The following is a 20,580-nucleotide window of genomic DNA, read 5'->3' on the forward strand; positions in this document are numbered from 1 at the left end:
AACACTTCCACTCACTGAATTCTCACAACCTTGTGAGGTAGGTTTTAATTATTCCCATTTTGAAGATGGGAACACGGAGGCACAGGCAGTTTAAGTAACTGGCCCACAGTCATTTAACTACCAGGGAACAAACAGATCTGAGGATGAAGCCTAAGTCTTTCCCCAGAGCGCTTTCCAGTGAGCACAAGCTCTCTCTGCCAGGCAGATTGCAAATACCTTGAAGGCAAGGGTGATATCAGAACTTTTCTGGGTCTTTCCGTTACTGGAGCAGAGTGCATGCTTGACAAACTCTGAAAGTTGATGTATGGGAGGGAGAAGCCCATTCCAGGCCCAGAGCTGACCCTGTCACAGGGAGTCAGGCAAATACAGGTAAATACAGGGGTCCAGGCCATAGAAACACCAAGCAGACCATGACAATAGTCACCATGGCAGCTGTGGGTTCTAGTCCTACAGCCAGGCTGCCTCCCAAGGCAAAACACAGGTCTTCCCACACCTTGCATTAGTCATGGCCTTAGCCTGAAACACCTGCCCCAACCCATCCCTATTTCTTGGCTTCTGACTTCCCGACTCATTTTCCCACGTTGGCCTGGCCTCTTCATAGTCTTGACCCTCTGACCTGTTTCCCAATGATGACCTCTTCCTTCTCCCTTGATAACACTGGGCATCAGCCTCTGGAGCAGTGTCTCCGGTGGCTCTAGGGAAGCACACTCCCTCTGACCTTGCCCTGAGCCCCAGACCCAGGTGTGGCCAGAGGTGGGTGAGAAGCAGAGCATCTAAGGACTAGAATCCCGTGCTTCCTGGCTGGAAGGGAGAGTGGTGGTGGGCAGCTCGGGCCGAGGGCCTTTCCACTTTATAGGCTGGCCATGCTGTAGCCGTCTGCTAGCCAAAGCCACCAGCAAGAAGGTGCTTGTTTGGCCTCTACGCCTTGTCCTCCTGCCTCCTGGGCTGAGATTTCCTGCAGACTCCTCCCAGTTTCAACCCTGAGCCCCTCTCCTGTCTGTGCACTTCATCCAGGTTCCAACAGCCTCCCTGGCCGCCATCACTGGGCGAGACATCCTCCTCTAGGCTCCCCCAGCACCTTGAACTGCCCTTGCATTATGGCACCTGGCCCTCAGTATCATCACTGCCCAGCTGTTTGTCTGTCTTTCCTCAACCTGTAAGATCTGAGAGGGCAGACACTTGTTCGCCCTTGGATCCCCAGCCCCTCACACAATGCCTGGCACATGGTAGGGGCTTAATTGATGTTTGCTGAGTTGGGCCAATCCTCAAAGTACTCTCTCCTCTTCCCACAGGGAAAACATCCCAAGCCTGCTCATTCCTTGCCCAAATGTCCTTCAGCCTTCAGAGGTAGCCCTTCTAGACCCCATGCTTGAAACAACATGGGTGGGCCTCTCTGGTGGGGTTAAGTGTAGAAGAACAACCTCCTGTTACTGTGTAATCACGACCTGGGTTGGTCACCACAGCCCCGCCAGCCCCCAGGGGACAAGGCTCGTGCCTCAGGCCAGAGACCAGAACCTAGTGGGAGGCCTGGGGTGGGGCCGAGTTGGAAGGGAGACAAGAGCAGAGCCCACAGGGGACCAAGTGGTTCCCAGGGGTGGGAAACAAGATGGCACCCGCCACGAGGCTGTGAACAAGGGAAGCCAGGCGGGGTGCCCGTGGCCTTGTCCCAGGCCTTTGGGGCGACGTGTCGTCACCAAAGAATTGGAAACCTGTACTTTGGGAACTTGGCAGCCAAGGCTGGGTTTTTCATGTTTTCTGTAATTATTTCCCCTTTGTTCTCCCTTAGTATTTAGTAAAGCCCTTTGTGAAAATGCCAGCTGGTCTCAGCTGTGCTAAGGGAGTGACAAGGGGATGCTCTCTGCATGCCTGGCCCTCTACTTTAATGGAGGGACCTAGCTCAGTGGTGGCAGCAAAGTCAAGGAACACCAAGGACACAGGGAGTCTCTGCAGCCACAGCCAGCACCTTGTGTCCAGCAGCCTCCCTGACACTGAACATCCTTCCAGGCTTTTCCAGGCTCCAGCCCGAGCTTTACTGAAACCAGAGGGTCTGGAGGGCCAGCCAGTCATGGTTGCTTTGAGGGAGGGCATTTGTTCAGATCCCAGTGTGTCCAAAGCTCTCAAGAAATCCAGGGGCTGGACACCTGCTGTGCTCAGGGTACCCATTCAAGGGCAGTTGTCCCCAGCCTGGGGTCCTTGGCAAGCTGCTGCCCAGGAATCAGGCCCACGAGCTGGTACCATAGCTGCCTCCCCTTGCTGCCCTCACAACTCAGACCTTTGCTAAGCCTTGGTCCCCTGCCTGCCTGCTGCCCACCAGGGTAGACACAGTGGTTCCCTTCCCAACTGCTGGGACTCTCCACATCCCACTTCCTGTGACTATGTGCCCCTTCTCTTCCCAGCCCCTCCTTTCTTTCCCATTGTGTCTCAGCTCCTGGTGAGAGAGGGGCCAGGGAGACTGTCCTCCTCAGGAACAATCTCCCCTTTCTCTCTGTTGTGTAAGTGATACACGAGGAGAGGAAGCAATTTGTAACTAATCGGCTGTGATGTGGAACAGAGCTTTCTGAGAATGGAGAGCCTGGGATAGCTCGGGGCTGTCTGCCTTGGCAACAGCTGGGTGGCTGGGGACGCCGGTCACCCTTCCCCTCCCCAACTCCACCCCAGAAGGCCTGAGAGATGATGGCGGGTGGTCGCTCCTGTCCCTGTAGCACCGCCTGTGTGCCAGGCAAGCAGCAGAAGGGAGAGGGGTGGATGAGGACCAGCTGAGGCTGTACAAGGAGGCAGTGTTGGGCAGGGATTAAGAGCCTGTCTCTTCCTAGTTGTGTGACTTTGGACAAGTCTTTTCAACTTTCTAGCCTCATTTCAGAGGCTGGTTGTGTGGTTTACGTGAGAAAGTGGAAGTTGCTCACATAGCACAGGGTCTGGTGCACTGTGTTTAATAACTTTAGCTGTTATAGTCATTTCCTGGGGAGAGGGTAAAGACGTGGGCCAGATCACCCCCACTGAGTTTCAGGCAGACCCTGCCATGGTCACCAGGACCATAGTCACCATGGTCACACTGATGGCAAGAAGGTCTTCCCAGAGGAGGCAAGGTCTCTGGGTTATTCCTCTGCCCTCTGAGGGGTGGAGCCAACCTCAGAAACCTCCTTCTCCATAGGGTGGAAATGTGGGGAGAGGGTGGGAGAGAAGAGGGCACCCTAATCAACTGGGCCCTTTCTCTGTGCCATTCATCTAAGGAGTCAGAGATGCTCCCAGTTCATAGACAATCGCAGGTAATGATGAATTAGCCTCTGAGGAACCAGAGTCAAGGTGCAAAGTGCTATGGGAACACAGAGGGTGGGGAGGATGATGCTGGTGTGTGAGAGTGTGTGTGTGTATCCCTGTAGGGGATCAAAATAAATACTGGATCTCCCTGGCCTGGGAATCCTTACCATCCCTTCTCCCAGGAAAGGCACCCACCCAGAAACTGGAAGAGTTCGTGCAAGGGGAATGGAAGTGGGCCCTAGAATCAGGGCCTGATGCTTCTTGGGGAAGGAGGTCTTAATGCCCCAGTTGTGTCTTCAAGGTGGCAGTGTGACAAAAGTCTTCTGCAGGGGCTCCCCAAAGAAAATAAAAGTAAAGCCTGCTTTCTGGGTAGTAACTGAAGAACTTCCTTGAGCACCTGGGACAGAGGGTGGGATTGGGAGGAGACAGAGGGAAATAGCAACCAAAAGACCCACACCCACCCCTCACCCTCAGAACACCATGTCCAGAGACTGCAGTCTGCGGAGGCAGCCAGTCTGTCCCAAAGCTGACGTTCGGCCTCCCGGAGCTGGCAGGCGACGAAGGACCTGGAGTCTCTTCGGAGCTGCCCTGATGTTGGGAGCCCAGGGAGCGGCGAGGGGCTTCTGTTCTTGTCAAGTTGTCTCTGTTGTGGGTCGAAAGGTTAGTGGAGACAGTATAGACTAAACATCTCATAATTGGAATGGCGTGGGTCTGAGTGAGGATCACTGTGAGGGCCCGTATCTGTTCCATTTTAATGTCATCCCCTGGAGTGTTAGTCCCTGGTCAAGCTGTCATTCTGTACTTTGGAGGGAGGAGGGGGCTAGGCCAGTGAATTGGCAGGACTCTGAGCTACAATGGGGGAGAGGGAGCTGCGTCTTCTGTTGGTCCTTCGCTCATTCAGCCCTACTCAGTGGAAGCCCCTGGGCTCCCTGCGGGGGACACAAAGACAATGATAGCGCTGGAGGAGCCTCTGATCCAGCAGGGAAGGCTTTAATGCTGTCTTAAACAATACCAAGTCCGTGCAAAACCAAGCCCTCCAGGTCCTCAGCTGCAGACCCTTGCTAGCACACAGGTGAGCATCTCTGAACCTTAGCTGGCCATCCTCTCGTGGGCATTTAGACATGTGAGAGGGTATTCCAGAGACTTCTGAGGAGGTCTACAGAGGAAGCAAGGAAGGCTCTGCATGGAGAAGACAACGCTTGTGCAGCATCTCACAGAATGAATGAATGATTATCAGGAATCGAAGGGTGGAAAGAGCAGTGCAGTCAAGGGGAGTAGCTTGGCGAGGCAGGGATAATTTGAGGGACATAGAGGAATCTGGTGGGGCTGGACTGTGTGCAGGTGGGGAGGGTGTGCATCTGTGCCTGAAGATGAGGCTGGAAGGGAAGGCTGGAGTCATACTGTGAAGAGCTTTCAAGGCCATAATGAGCATTTGTAGTTTATTCAAAGGGCTCCAGGAAGCCACTGTAGGTTTTCTTGAGCAAGGGAGTGAGATGGCCAGAGATGGAGGGTTCGACCTAGAGGCAGGAAGACCAGATCTGTGCTTACCACAGAGCTGAGAGTGGCCTGAATCAGGAGAGTGGCTGTGTGAGGAGACCGGCTGGGACCCAATCCCATTCAGCTAAAAGAGTTCATTTCCCAGCTCTCTCTGGAGCTGGCTACAACCTTATGACTAAATTCCAGCCCACTTACCCGCTTAGGGCTTCTTAGAGTTCTGGGTGTTAAGTGACAGTTTTGGGTTTGACCCTTGGAAAGTCTCCTTAAATGAAGGAGCACATCTTTCTTCTCTATCTGCCAAGCTTTTGCCTGGAACTCGAATATGATGGTAGGAGCTCTTGCAGTCACCTTGGACCTTAAGGATCAGTTGGAAGGAAACTGGACCCCTGAAAACTCTGCAAGGTCTTCATACCAGCCCTGGCTTATTTACATCCAAAATTATTTTATGTGAGGAGAAAATAAATTTCCATCTTGTTTAAGTCACCGTTATTTTGGAATTTTCTGTTAACACGAGTGCTATTCCACATTTTGCCTTATAAAGGTAAGAAAATGAGTTCCACAGTTCTCGATGAGTTTTATAGAAAAAAGGCTGCATTCTTCCATGACTTATCTTGGAGAGTGAGTCAGATCACTGTTTCCTGGGAAGAACTGGGGCTCTCCCACCCCTTGTCAGTTCGAAGCAGGAATGGGGAGGCCACTGTTAAGGATGCAGATGTTGTGGCCCAGCTGAGCTGGACCTGCCTCCCCAGCCGCATCCCTCTTTTCCCAGCTCTCATCTTCTCTCAGAGAGCACAGGAAGGAAACTGTGTTGGGGGCAAGGGGTGCAGAGGGGAGCCAGATTAGTTCCTCTTATGGTTGGATTCCCAGGGGTAGAGGAGACAGAAAGTCTAGCGGAGCCTTCAGCAGACAGACAGTGGACCTCTAGCTGGCCCCTTAGGCCCCAGGCTCTCCTATGAGTCAAAGAACACTTGGCTGTTTCTCCAAAGATCCTCCTCTGTCTCCAGCTCCCCTGATCTTACAGAAGATCAAGGACCTCGAATATATAGGCCAGGAAACGCTAAGGGGCAGCACTGGCTCCCGCCTTGGGTATTATGGGGTGGAGGTGGGAGATGGGAGTGCAGGTAGGGCTGACAGCTGCACTTTTACTCTAACTTTCCAGTTCTAGCTTTAGATCAGGACAGATTTGGGGAGTCCAATTCTCCCCAATTATGAATCAAATGCTCCACATGACATCATATACCATGAATCACTTCCCTATTTTTCTTCCAGGAACCTGCAGGAGTTCTGTGGAACCCACATTTACTGAGCATGTACTATGTGTCAGGTCTCATGTACACATGTGCGAGCTCACGCCATCCTCACAATAGCCCTGAGAGTCTACATTGCCCCAATTTAGCGATGAGAATGATGAGGCACAGAGAGGTTAAGTAACTTGCCTCAGGTCACCCAGCCAGTAAGTGACTGAGCTGGAACTTGTCATGTGATACTAGTCATGTGACTCCAAAGACCAGGCGCTTGTGCTGGACAGCACCGGGGAGCCCCAGTGGCAGAGGAGGCCTAGCCCCGAAATCAGAGGGCAGTTTTCCAGGTCATCTAGATCAGGTTGTGATGGAGGGACCCAGTGCTTGGCATTCTCCCTTTCCAGCCCTCCTCTCTCTCACCTCATCTTACCACCCTCTTTTCCCCCAGCCTCATCTTCACTTATTTTCTGTGTGCAAAAAGTTTTGAGTGACACTGGATTTGTGATTTGACCAATAATGGTATTAATGAACCTAATGGAGATTTTCTGATTTCAAACCCATTTCACATACTTAGTGTGCTGAAAACACTCCTTGAGGCAGTCGAATGAGGAGATGGAAGGGACTTGTCCAGGGTCACACAGCTATGAGTATAGGGGTCAAGATCAGAACTCAGTTTCCCAGCTCTCGATTGGTACTTGGGTATGGTAAATACCATACGCTGCATGGAGCCTGACTTCTGATGTCAGGCCTCGTAGCACTTTCTGAATGACATCTATCCTGTTCCAGGCCTGCTACGGGGTAGTACTGGGGGAGATTTTGAGACCTAAGACACTCTTGGCCCCTGAGATGTTCAAAACCCAGCAGTACTAGGAAGAAAAAGCTGAGGAGTCACCCCTAAGACCAGAGCCAGTGTAAGCAGCGATGGAACTGGGGGGGGGGGGCGGGGATCTCAGAAGAGTCAGTTGGAGGAATCACTCCCCACAAAGGTGTCTGCATCCCTCCAGGGACCAAAAATCTTCACAACCACGTGTCACATTCAAGAAGCTTCCCATATTCAAGTACTACCTACACTATTATTTATTTGTTTGTTTAGACTGATTTTTTTGACTTAAAAATATTTTAAAGGAAACTTTATATCACTGCCTTACATAGCAAAGTAACTGTAAAAATAAATTATAGCTAGATATTGCCAGTAAAGACTCTGAGCCTGAGGTCTGCTCTTTTTTAAAATAGGACACTTAGCAAGTGTTAATGAAATAAATGTTAGAGACACATTAGCCCCTAACTGAGGCTTGCAGATGTTGTGGCCCAGCTGAGCTGGACCTGCCTCCCCAGCCGCATCCCTCTTGTCCCAGCTCTCATCTTCTCCCTTTAACTCCTTAGGTGGATGCAGAGAGGATTGTTAAGAGGACAGTTTTCTCACTACATGGTTTGCTACTACTAAAAGCTAGCTAAAATCATCTCAAACACACCTCAAATCATCCCATATGTCGTTCATACTTAGAGAATCAGTGGCATAGAAAAACAAACATTCTAATTCAATAGTCAGGGTAGGTGTAATTTCTGGGGAGCAGAAACTCACTGGCAGGCCCACTAGGCAATTTGGAAGGGTCAAGCCATTCTCTCTCTGAAAAAAAAAACACTGCGGGGATAGGCAGGCTTCTCAGCTTTGGGACATCCTTTTACAACTTGCGAAGGGATTTTTGTTTTTTAAGCAGATGAAGCTCATAACCTCATGCAGCCCCAAAGACCTCCGGGTGATTCTCCTCTCTATTATGGCTGAGAAAGCTCAGGTAGAAAAGATCACAGGGCACACCTAAGGTCATCCAGTGGGTTACCCCATGAAATACTGCGAAATGCTTGATGGTCCTCTCAGTCACCCTTCCTCAGGTAGGAGAACGCAGCATCCACTTTGTACAGGAAGCCTGTCCCGCACTGCAGTAAACCCAGACCCTCAAGGCTGGCCTGGAAGAAGAGCTTCTGAGTCATCCTGGGAGTCTAATCTCTGCCCTGTAACCAGATTCACCTTCCCGTGGGGGTCTCTCTCTTCCTGATTCCCACTGCTCCCACCCTGTTGGTCTTAGTGGGTACTCAAGGGAAGGAAAGAGAAAGGAGATACAAATACCGAGGGAATGGGAATGGGAATGGGAACGGGAATGGGTATGGGTCCAGAGCCTGAGACATCTGCCCTCCAGTGTTGAGGGCCTGGGGTGAAGTGGTGGGGGGGTGAGGAGGGCTCAGTTCCTGGCCTGCACCTGCCTCCATGAAGATGGCTCACTTGCAAACCTACCATCTAGGGTTCCTCCTACATTTGCAGCCTCTTCCTGGTCCGGGTCCAAAGAATCCTACTCCCAGGCCTCTGCCTGGCAGGCTTTTCAGCTCAGGGCTGGCTCTCATGCCAAGGGACACACTTTTCATAACTGCTCTCAGCTGAGCTTTCTCTTCCATTGACACCTCTTACAATCAGGGTGTGGCCTAGCAGTATAAACAGTCACTTTGTTTTAATTAAACAATAAACAGTCAGCCCTCCATATCTCAGGGTTCCCAATCCAAGATTCCCAACCAACCACAGACTGAAAATATTGGGGAAAAAAAATTCCAGAAAGTTCCAAAAAGCAAGCTTGAATTTGCTGCACACTGACAACTATTTACATAGCATTTACATTGTATTAGGTGTTATAAGTAACCCAGAGATGATTTAAAGTATGTAGGAAAATATGCATAGGTGATATGCAAATACTACTCCATTTATAAAGGGACTTGAGCATCTGCAGGAGGCCCTGGAACCAATCCCAGCAGATATCGAGGGATGACTGTATAGTCGTTGTAGAAAATATGAATTAGCATAAAGAAGAAAATAAAAATCACCCAATCTCATCGCCCAGAGAAAACCTCTATTAATATTTTGCTTTATATCCCTCCAAACATTTTTCTCTGAACGCGTACCTTTTGTCTTATAAAAATGGCATCATATTGTTTGTAGCGTGCTCTTCTTTATTTCATCATATTTTGGTAATGTCTTTTCATATCAGCGGTAAAAATTCTACAGCCTTGATGCTCAAAGTGTGATCCAGGGACTAGTGGCATCAGAATCCCCTGGGAGCCTGTTGGAAATGCAGAATTTTAGGTGTCATCTCATACCTGTTAAATCAAAATCTTCCATTTTAACAGGATTCAGGGATATTCTTGTGCACATTAAAGTTTGAGAGTGCTGCTATTTGGCATCATAGTTAAAGGTTGTCAGGGAATACTCTTCACTGCATGGTTAAATTTCTCTTTTCAAATCCACCTATAATTGGGCATTTAGGTTACAGCTAACATTCTCTTCATTATTAACAACACTACAGTGTGTTCACTGTACATATTTGTTGCTTGTGTCCCTTAAATTCCTAGAAGCAGAAATTCTGGGTCAAAGGCTTTTGATGCTTACTGTCAATGTCCCTGCAGTAAATCTGTTCCCTTCCTCCCGGCAATGCCCAGAATGATGAGATCCCTACACCCTGGAAGTTCATGGTATTATCATTCTTTTACATCTTTGCCATCAGATCTGGGAAAGTCATGTCTCAGGCTGGTTCTGGATACATTTTCTCGATTACACGGTAGTTGAGATTAAGTATTTCTCCAAATGATTATTGGCCACTTGCATTTGTTCTGGCTGAGTGTCTGCTTGGGTCTTTTTAACCCTAAGCGATCAAGATAGTGAGAGATGTTGCCAGTGTGGGCTGCAGGGACAGTGGTCCGAGTCCAGTCCTGGTGTAGAGTCCTGTTGCTGCTGCCGGAGGGCATAGTGGTCTTGAGCCAAATTCAGACCCCACCTGCCTCTCTTGCGCTGTGTCCAGACCCCAGAACAAGTGCCCAGCCAAGCCTCCGTCCCCTGGCCTGGTCAGGGCTGGGGGCTGGCTGCCACCCAGGACACTGCTCTGATGCCTGGCTATGCATCCCATGGTTCCCCAGGCAGGCAGCCCTGCCAGGTGTGCTGAGGGGGGCCGGCAGTGTGGACAATTCAGGGAAGTGACCCTGCCCCATGGCTGAGTGCCTGCCCCAGTGAGCATTGTGAGCTGACCACTGGCCACTGCTGCTGAAGCTGCTGATGATGGCAGCAGGAAACAGCGCTTACTCAGCCCCGGCTGCACGTTTGCTGCCTCACTCCGCCCAGCCTTCCTCCCAGGCACAGCCTGGCCAGCCAGCAGCTGGGAGAAGCAGTGCGTGGGGAGGAAACAGGGGGGATCACCCCCACATCCCCCGCAAGGCTGCACCTGCGCTCTGCCAGCCCTGCCACCTGTTGCCTGATTGGACATGAGGACTGCCTAGGGCCTCTGTGGCCAGCAAAGCACAGGGCTGGAACATGGGGTGGATTCTGGCCCAGGAGCAGGCAAGCTTGGAGTAAGACCCCGAGCTGACATCTACTGAACACACCACTCACTCCCCACAGCCACTGGGATGTAAGTATTATTATTTCCCTCTGACAAACAAGAAATCAAAGCTCAGAAAATAAGAGTAATAATAGCCTAACCTAGAGATTGCATGTTAGGTGCCAGGAACTCTGCTGAACGCTCTGCAAATGTTGGTAGATCCATTTTTGCCAAGGAAACTGAGGCATGGAGAGGTGAACGAACTTGCTCTAGGTCACATAGCCTGTGAGGGGCAGATCTAAGTGTCTAACTCCAAATCACACACACTTAACCATCCCTCACCCTGGCCCACCAGGTGACACCTCCAGAGCCCCAGACCTGGGAGGACAGTAGCCATGAGAAGGGGCAGTGGGAGGGACCAGCCCACTCCCTCATTTGATTGTCTCAGCAGTGGCTCCACCTCACACAGGAGGATCCAAGCTGTCCTTCAAATGGGCTGCTCAGCGGGAGTCTCTTGATCACCCCCCAACCCCAACTCTGTCTCACCATCCACTTCGGTGTCTCCTTCTGTGACCAGATATCCTCAGGGACCGTGTCAGAGGCTGTGTCCTCTGACTGTTCTATCTTGCTGTTTGACCCTGACTCTGGGTTCCTCTGCCTCTTCTCTCTAATGGGCAAAAGGGGCAGGGAGAGGGAATTTGCATGGAATTTGGTAGACAAATTGTGGCACGAGTTACTATGGGCAACAGAAAAGTGTCTCCTGGCTGGGAGCTGAATGGGTGGAGGATAAAGCAGAGGGAAGGGAGGGAGGAGCCTGTTCAAGGGCTGGGTACCCTCAGGGCAGGTGTCTGAAGGATGAGAGGTGCCTGCTCCCCAGAATTGGGGGGGTGCAGCAGCCCTGGGTCCCCACACACCCAGCCTCCTTTCACCTTCCACAGCGGAGAGGGTGGCCCCAGGCTGCCCTGAGGGCTGGAGCAGCTGTTGCTGCTGATGCAAGCTATTGGCTGTAGGAGGCTGGGAGGGCCGGAGGAAGGAGGGAGTTGTTCTCAGAGTGAGAGTCTCTGCCTAAGCCTGTTGAAAAGCTATCAAATCTGCAAGATGGGACACCCGGTTCTCAACTAGATTCACTTCTGTCCCAAGTGGGGCTCAAGGCCAGGCCTCTAGGCCTTTGGCAATCAGGGTGGGGTCTAACTGCCAGCTGTTACGGCAACCTGCATCTCGTATGACTGCACAGAAAGGCCTAGAGCCTGCAGCCCAGGGGACCAGGGGCTCAGAAGTATGTGGCAAGGGGCAAGCCCATGGGTGTGCCAGGGAGAACCCTACGGGGTAGGGCCCAGAAAGCATCCCAATTTTGGCCCAGCAGCTTCCTTCTAGTGCTTGCCTCTTCCCAGCAGTGTCTCCTGAGTCTGGCCTAACTAAGCTGGACTTCAGCCAAGCTGGCTGGCCTCCAGGTGGATTTGGGTCAGACAGCTGGGATGTGGTGTTTCCCGCTCTGAAGAGATGGAGGCTGGAAATGGGGCCATGGTGGGGATGGAGCTTGGAGGGCTGGGCCACTTGGCCACAGATCTCAGCAGGATGGTGGGGTCATGAGTGGGCGGAGGCTGGCTAGAGTATCTTTTGCAAGGTTTGCCAGCGAGGGGATGTGTCAAAGGATCAGGGCCAGCTGGTCCCCATACCTTTACCCATTCTTTTTCTGGGTGTGCCTGAGACCTGAGCAGTCCCTCTGGAAGGCCAGCCAGCTGGCCCTGAAGCCTCATCCTGTGTCCTCGCCCTATGGTTCTCACTCATTCAGGAGAACAGTTCCTCTCCTCTCTGAGGTCAGGTCAGCCTGCCCCAGGGTAGCATCAGGCACTGGCTTCATTTTGCATGTCCTGGTAGACTTGGTCAGAGCTACCTGGACTCCTGATTCCAGCACAGAGACTGTATTCAGCTCCTCAAGACAACTTACGCTTGGCTCTATGTGTTGCACGTGAAGAACACACCTCTTCCCCCTACCCTTCAGCTGCCAGGGTCAGTTTTGGACCTTCTTCCCACCCTCCCTTGTCCGGACGACTGCTGTCCATCCCTGAAGGCCCATGTCAGATGTGAAGCTGTTCCTGCTTCCCCCATCTGTTCCAGGCAGAATCCTGGAGCACAAAGCACTGAGTGAATGAAGCTTCCCAAAGAGCCATTTTGATCTTGATCCTCTCCTGCTCAAACATTTGCCATGGCTACCTTTTGCAAAAAAGGCCTTTTGCACTATTTGGCTGCATTATCCCCTAGCATTCCCTAGGCCGTGCCAGTGAACCCCCCCTCCAGGAAAGCCATCCCCCTGCCTTGGTCCAAACTTGGCCTGAAACTCCCCCTCTCCACTTCCTTGCTCAGGTGAGCCCCTCTTTCTGGAACACACACCACCAGACCCACCTATTGAAATCCTACCCACTCTGCAAGGCCCGGGGTCTCCTGGTTCCTGGGAGGCTGATGGCTCCTGAAAGGGCATGAGAGAAACTTCCCTTGAGGGCCCAGGATTCCTCTTCCACTCCTTCCCTGCTCTCTAGAGCCAATGGCTTTTGAACAACCTCCATCCTATATTCCATAATTTGAATCAAGCAGTAGCTGAAAACCTTCCATTAATGTTCCATGTGAATGCACATGAAGCATGTCATTGTACGTGGATGAACGTATATGTTCATGGGAAGATACTGGGCAGCATGTGCACAGGGAGCTACATGTGTGTTTGGAAATGTGTGGGAATGAATGTGCCTCTGCATGTGTGAAAGTGGTTGTGTGCACACATGTGTGAACCTGTGTATGGACATGAAGCTGTGAAGGTGACCCCATGCTTATGTGCCAAAGCATGTGCGCACATGTATGGGGGTGTGTGTGTATGTAGTAGGCGAATCTGTCTGTGCACACAGGTGTAAGTGTCCTTATGTGGTTCCTTCTGCCCAGCCCATGTGTACTGGGGAAGGCGAAGGCTGGTCAGTCTGCCTTCCATGCACATGTCCCCAGCCTCCAGGAGCATGGGGGAGGCACGCTGCATCCTGACTTTTGACAGAGATAAATGAAGCATCCCCGTGCAGTTGCCCAGCCATGGCAACGAGCAGCTGTGAGTGGCAGGGGTCTGGCCCCACAGTGACCTGGCCCCTGGCCTCCAGCCCTCGGCACTCCCTGTCCCCCACATAGCTGGTAACCAAGACTAGGAGGGCTCAGGAAGGGTCTAGCAAGAGGTAATGGTTCTGTCCTTGTCCCAGGCAACAGGAGTTGCATATATTGCATACTGGCAGTGGGGACAGTGACAGGGCCAGAGTATCCACAGAATGCTAGGGCTATGGTCCTCTTTCCTCTGGGGAGTGACCTTTAGAAGAACAAAGCAACAGGTTAATTCTGAGGGAGGGTCCATTTCTGTGAACTCACTTTAGGTAGAACAAGGAGCTACAGGCTTAAACTGCATCAAGGAAGCTTAGGCTATACCCAAGGAAGAAGCACCCTTCACTGACCAAGGCCACAAAATCTATGTCTGCCAAGATTCCTCCCTAACCACCCACATGGTGGTGGAGGGGGTCAGAGGCAGGAGACTGGCCTGGATGTCCTCTGCAGCTCTGAGGGGGTCTAGAGGGGAGTCTGGGGAGAGGATTAGCCAGGCGCACTTTCTGGACACTGCTCCCAAGACCCCTCCCTCCACTCCTCCCTCCGGAACCTTCTTATCCTCCACTTCCTGCTGCCCTTCTCTCACCTCCAAGTGGCTGCCCCAGCCTTGCCCCCAAAGTGGCTTCCTCCCTCCCTCCCTGCTGCTCCAGAATTCGGGAAAGAAGCCACATATTCTCCCAGAAGACCACTCCCAAAGGCCCAGCCCAATCCTGCCTGGTCCCTGGAGTGCAGCCCTAGGTCTCTCATCCACAGGAATGGTGCTTAGAGGCCCAAACCAGGAGGGGCGCCCCTGGAGTGCAGGGAGAGGGCATGCCTCAGTGGGCATAGTCCTCAACAGGGTGGTCCTGTGGGAGTCAAGGCTGACTGAACGTGAGTGTGTGCCCTGGGGCCACCACCTCAGTCCTGGGTCCTCCTTCTCTGAGGAGCTTCTCTCAGGGGCCTTTTCCTGGTGGCTTCCTCTTATTCTCAAGGGAGTGGCTATGGGAGAGGTGTTTGGGGAGGATATGGGGGTGGGGGATGCCCCTCATGCTCTGGGCTCTCCGCCCCTCCTCCTGGAGTTCCCGTGCCTTCCCTGGAAGGTCTGACCCAGGCAAGCCCAGGGACATGGGGAGGAGGTCATTAATCACCGTTATTTATTATTTCTTATGTAATGGGTATTATGAAACATGGACCTTGTAACAGGCACAACTGGGAATATGTGGAAGATGGTCCCTACCAGTAAGAGCTTCCTGTGGGATGACTAGGTAGGCCAGGAGCCATCAAACCACCTGCAGACCAGCCTGGAAAAAGGGGTGCCGAGTAGGCTGGGCTCTGGCAGGAGATGGGTTGGTCTGCTGTGATTGCCTACTACCTCTAGGGTCCTCAAGGCAGAAAGGGAGCTGGGTTTGGGGCCCCCTGCACCACAACAGGCTCAGATCAGTTCTGGCTCCAGGGTGGCCTGGGTCACAGCTGGAGTTGTCACAATATTGACCCAGGGAGGAGATAACATCCACAGGGCTTGGAGTCCTAGTCGGACAAGGAGGGGGATGTCGCCGGAAAAGATCCCTGGCCCCCAGGGGGATCAAACTAAATGGGGCTTTAATAGGTCTCTTCCAGCTCAGATTTCATGGGTAATTGGAAGCAGGTCCTGAGCTGAGCAGAGTGGGCCGGCCTAGTGGTCTGCTGGGCGGGTGCCGCCTCCATGTCACCCCACACATCCCACTGAGGCCTCACTGGGGGCTTCTGGACTCCTTTTTCTCTGCTTCAGAAGTGCTGCTGTTTTAACCCCTTCCGGGAAAGAAGGTGGATAAGTGAGGGGAGTCAGAGTTAGCTTGGCAGGGTGTAGGGAGTAGGAGAAGCATGTCCCCTCACCAGGTTCATCCATCATTGATTCATTCATTGATTCATTCATTGATTCATTCAAAAATATGCATTAACATTTAAAGCTGGCAACAACCCTTTAAGATCAAAACCCTACATTTTTAAAATTACAAAAGAGGTACATGTTGAAATAAAATTCAAGAAATGTCTAGATACATTTAAATAAAAAGTAAAAATCCTCCCCCCCCACACTCATTGCTCTATTCCTATCACCACTCCCATACTCCTGGGGTAAACTCTGCCTATAATTTATTGGATATCTTTCCAGATCATTTTCAATGCATTCCGTGTTATATCCTGCTGTTTTCAGTCAACAATGCATCACTAGTATCCTTCCAAGGCAGTAAGTAGAGTGTGGATAGTCCTAACTCTCATTTTAAAGATGAGAGAACTGAGGTTCAAAAAGGTTTTATGGTTGTCCCAGGCTGCAGAGCCAGGCCTTCTTCTGACTCTGCCACGGCTTCCAGCCCCTTCCTTGCAGAGGGTGGATATGATGCAGCAGAGAGGCTGGAGAACCCGAGGGAGGGTTGGGATGGGAGAGAGCGGCTGGCAAATGAGAAGGAAGCAGCAGCCTAGGGAGAGGGTGCAGGCTCTGCGTGGAGTGCCACAGTGCCCCTCCTCTAGTGTCCCCCAGAAGCCAAGCTGTACTCATGCCCAGGGGCCTGGGTGGGGCAGGGCTGGTCAGCTAGCAGTAAAAGGGTTTTCAAACCAAACCTGGCAGGAGGGAAGGAAGAATTGCATTTCAGCTTCCAACACGCCTGATGGGCCTCTGTTCTCCCTCTAGGGCTACTGTTCTACATTCCCCTGCAGCTCATAGCTACCTGGCCTCTAGCATGTCCTCCAGTGGAGGATGGGTTGCCCCTTATCCCAGTCAAGACCCTGAGCATCCAGGACCAGCTCCTACTCACAGATGGCTTGGGGCACCCCCTCAGGAAGGGGACTGAGGGAACAGGCAAGTGGGAGGCCAGCCCAGCCTATGCCTCAGCTTAAGTGTAAATAAGACAGGCTCTGAAAAGGTTGTGACCCAGAGTCCTCCACACCAGACACCTACCCTTCCTATTTCTTGCCTGGGACCTCCAAGGGAGGGACTCTGGGAAGCTGAGAGAACACAGAGGATGGACAGGAAAGAAAACATCCAGTGTTCTTTCCCCCAGCCGTACGCATGGACGTGCACACACACACCAATGCAGGAAGGGAGAACTCAGCCAGAGTGTAGCACAGCTGCCCATCAGAGATGGATTAGGAGATGCTGCTTGTACACAGGGGCATGGGCCAGTGGCCATGGACCAGAGCTCTCTATTCCTGAGACTGGAAAAATGCTCCCACAAGGATCACCCAGACCTTGAAGGGGATCACAGAGAGTCTCCCAAAAGGCACTCAGGCCAAACAGGGAAGGGAGCACCGATCTGCTCACTCTGCTAATATCCTTGACAAACCTACCCTGTGCCAGGCACCATGCTGGGCCTAGGAGTACAGAATGCGCCAGCACCACTGGGCATATCGGAATGAGGGTCCCTACTGGCAAGAGAGGGGCCGATCCCTCCAGATGGGATTGGCTGAGCAGTCACTGAGGGGCTGCAGAGTGGTCTTTGGCCAAGCTGAGGCCATACCTAGGATGAAGATCCTCATCCCAGACCCCACCTCAGCTAGTGCCCAGGAAAAAGTGCCCCAGAAGACCCACATCTCCTCCCTGCTCCCAACCCACCCGTCCCCACAGTTCTGGCCTTGGCTGGGGCCCCAGAAAGAAAATCACTAAGGAGGATTGAGTGTCAATTCACAAGCTAATCCGATCAGCGCAAAGAGCTACAGCACATGCTGTTCCCCGCACCACCACCTCCTCCCCTGCTCCGCAGACCCTGGCGGCTGCCAGCTGTCGGCCCGGCCCCTGCCTGGCTACGAGGCCAATTACAGCAGCCTTAATCACCACGGTGGCGGCGGCGTTAACAACTGTCTGCCCCTCAGTCTCCTTCCTGGGGCGTCGCGGAGGGGATGACCCCTTGCAGCTCTCCTCGAAGGAGCAGGAGCGTGAAACTGGATCCCAACAACAAGCCGGTGGCCACCATCCAGGGTAACGCCTGGCTCCTCTCGCTGCCTGCTGGTCTCCTGTGTGTTTGCTGGGCTCTTCCTGGCCCTAGGGCGGAGAGCCCACCAGGACAGGCCTGGGGTCTGAGCATCCCCTGAGCACTAACGCCATTACTCCCTTCCAGCCGCCATTGCTGCCAGCAGTAGAGCTGGGGAGGCGTTGCTTTCTGCCAGCCGCCGGAGCAAACTAGGTACCCGGACGTTGAGGTCTGCTTGGCATTTCCTCTGTTGGCTTTGGCTGGTGAGGCCAGGCCAGTAGGCCGCCCTCTTGACCCGAGCTGAGTCAAACAGGCACGTCTGGGACTCTAGAGCCCACTGACTTCTGCTCTGTGCCCCATAGGGAATCCTGTTCCGGAAAAAAAAGATCACCCCTCCCTGCCTGGGCTCCCACTGAGCTGCCTTTCCTTGCCTTGTAGGGTGCTGTGACCGCATGAGGCCTGGCTGGTCCCCAATCTGGCTCATCTCAACGCATGTTCCTCAGGCCCAGGAATGGAGCCCACAGAATTTGAAAATCTCTGAGCCTCCCAGTGCTTCCTGGATGTGGTGAGGCCTCGCGGGCTGCAGGCTTTCAAGGCTGGGGTTCACTGGGGTGGGCATGGGGGATCTGAGCTCCTCTGATCTCCTGCCCCCATCTGTCTGTGAAATAATTTCCTTAGCCCAAGGCCTGTTCTTTGCCTGGACCCCAAGGGGCAAGGAGGCTGCTCTGGGCATCAGTATCCAGGTTCCAGCTTGGGAACATGCAGGAGCTCACGTGCCCAACCCTGCAAGGGCCAGCTTCACCTACAGCATCAGCATTGCTGGCTCCAGTTCCTCAGCCCATGTTTTCTTTGGCTTTGGGTCCCTAGGACACCAGATTGTCCAAAACAAGACGACTTTGTGATACTCATTTTCCCAAAGAGCAGAGTCTGCAACACAATCAGACTGTTTGTGTGCAGAGCGGTCCCCAGCAGCTCCCTCCCGGGTGGCCCCCATCCCTGCCCCACCCAGGTCCCCTTGGGGCATAGAGCCCTTCTCATTCCCAGTGGGCAGGGTCTCTGGCTTAGGATTTGGGCAGGCTGGGCAGAGAGGGCAGAGTGAAATCCCATTGCTATCACTGGTCCACAGCTCTTCCCTCTCTCCCTCTTGGGGTGCCAGCAGAGCCCCTGTGAGAAGAAGCAGGAAATGGGAATAGTCTAGAGCACAGGTTCTAGAATTAGAGACACCTGAATATGAATCTCAGCTCTACTACACACCAGCTGTCTGCCTTGAACTAGGGACCAAATGGCTGTGGAATTCAGCTGCTTTGTCAGTAAAATGGAGACAACAGAGGTACCTATGGCCTAGGGTTTGTGAGAGGAGTCAATGGCCTAGCATACAGTAATCCCTCAATAAATGGCTATCCCTTTGCATGGGGTTGGCTGAGCAGTCACTCAGGGGTCTGCTGAGTGGTCCTTAGGCCATATCTAGGATGGAGATCCTGAACCCCTACCCCATAGTTGCTTCCTTGCAGGCTGGCTCTGCACTGCAGTCTCCTTGAATAGGCTCCAGGCTCAGGCTGGCTCTCTCCTGAACACTGCCCCATGGCCATCAGGGACTTGCCATCTCGACTGGACAGGCCAGCCCACTAGGACAAAGCAGTCTTGTGGGGGTGGGGGCACTCAAAGATGGTTGGGTACCTGAAACCCTACTTGTGGAGGTCTCCACCTTTCTCCAGGGGAAGAGAAGACATAGCACAAACATCCTTGGCTCCTCAGGGCCAGGCATATGAATGCTCAGAAATCTGCTAAATGTGTAGTAAAGGAAGTTAAAAGGTTCTGGATTTCCTACACTGCTCATGGGAGGAACAACAGACACAATTTTTCTGGAAAGTTTAGGGTGATATTAATCAAGAAGACTGAGGAGGGTTTATCACCTTGATGAGCAAGTTCACTTCTGGTACTCTCCCTTGGGAAATAATCTGAAATGCCAGAAGTCAGACAAGGCTTGAGGAAGGCCCATAAAAATTTCTACAAAGATGTTCTTCTCAGTGTCGTTTATAATAGCAAACAAACAAAAAAACAAGGAAGATACCTCAGTATCCAATGGCAGGAGTATATTATGCTATATCCATCCACATAAGGAATTAAAGAGTAAGCACTAAAAATTATGTCTAGGAAAAAATTTAATAAAATGGCAACATCGAGTAAAAACACAGCATATTTAATTGCTGACATAATCTTAATTATGTGAAAAATAGGTTATAAATGGATGAACAAAATGTGAAAGATATATATTATATACATATAATAATAATAATAATTATTATTATTACTGTTACCATTCAGCCTTAAAAACGAGTAAATTCTGACACATGCTACAACATGGATGAACCTTAAGGACCATCATGCTAAGTGAAATAAGCCAGATAGAAGAGGACAAACACTGTACGATTCATATGAGGCACTTAGACTAGTCAAATTCAGAGAGACAGAAAGTAGATTGGTGGTTGCCAGGCTGAGGGGAATGGAGAGTTATTGTTTAATGGGTACAGGGTTTCAGTCTGGGAAGACGAAAAGTTCTAGAGAGGGGGATGGCTGCACAAGAATATGAATGTACATTTTAAAATAAACTGTACTCTTAAAAATGGTTAAAATGGTAAATTTTACATTACGTGTATTTTACCACAATGTTCTTAGTGAACATTTTCGAGTGGAGGGATTATGAGTGATCTTTATTCTTTTTAGTTTCCAACATTTGCCCCTAGTAAATGAGATTGTTTGTTTTGTTTGTTGTTTGTTTTAAGGAAGCTTGCTGCAGCATCTCCCAGATGTGTGCGGGGGTAGGGTAGAGGGAAGAGGCTCAGTCCGGCTGCAGCTGGAAATGAGGGGAGAAGTATGGCCTGCTGAGGGAGGGCTGGCGCAGAGAAGGCCTGGGGTCTCCCCTAAGCTCTCACTCCCCCCCTGGCTGGCCTCTTTCTCTGCCTTGCCTCCGCACTCCGCCCTTGCCCAGGGACCTCTCCGTAGGAACAGCACATCACTAGCCTGAGAGGGCTGTCCCAACCCTAGTGGGAATGCGGGCTTGGGGCTTTCTCAGATGGTCAGTACCCGAGACTCCTTCCCCGCTGCTATTCCGCCCCAGCCCAGCTGCAAAAACAACAGCCCATACCCAAAGCCCTGTTATTGTAGCCCAGAGTGGAGCCTTGG

The 20,580-nt window shown here is 51.9% G+C and overlaps 1 long non-coding RNA gene across 1 annotated transcript in view; it reads right to left on the bottom strand.

Annotated features, from left to right (window-relative positions):
• The window catches only part of LOC107033687 (uncharacterized), a 32,266-nt gene continuing 11,686 nt past the window's right edge, over positions 1–20,580 (bottom strand). Inside the window, exons 2-3 of the long non-coding RNA XR_004190438.2 lie at positions 8,943–9,100; positions 1–3,901 (exon numbers count right to left, since the gene is read on the bottom strand). This is a non-coding gene — a long non-coding RNA (uncharacterized lncRNA). The remainder of the gene's footprint in view (positions 3,902–8,942; positions 9,101–20,580) is intronic.

Source organism: Vicugna pacos, chromosome 6, assembly GCF_048564905.1.
Source record: "Vicugna pacos chromosome 6, VicPac4, whole genome shotgun sequence".
NCBI lineage: Eukaryota > Metazoa > Chordata > Mammalia > Artiodactyla > Camelidae > Vicugna > Vicugna pacos.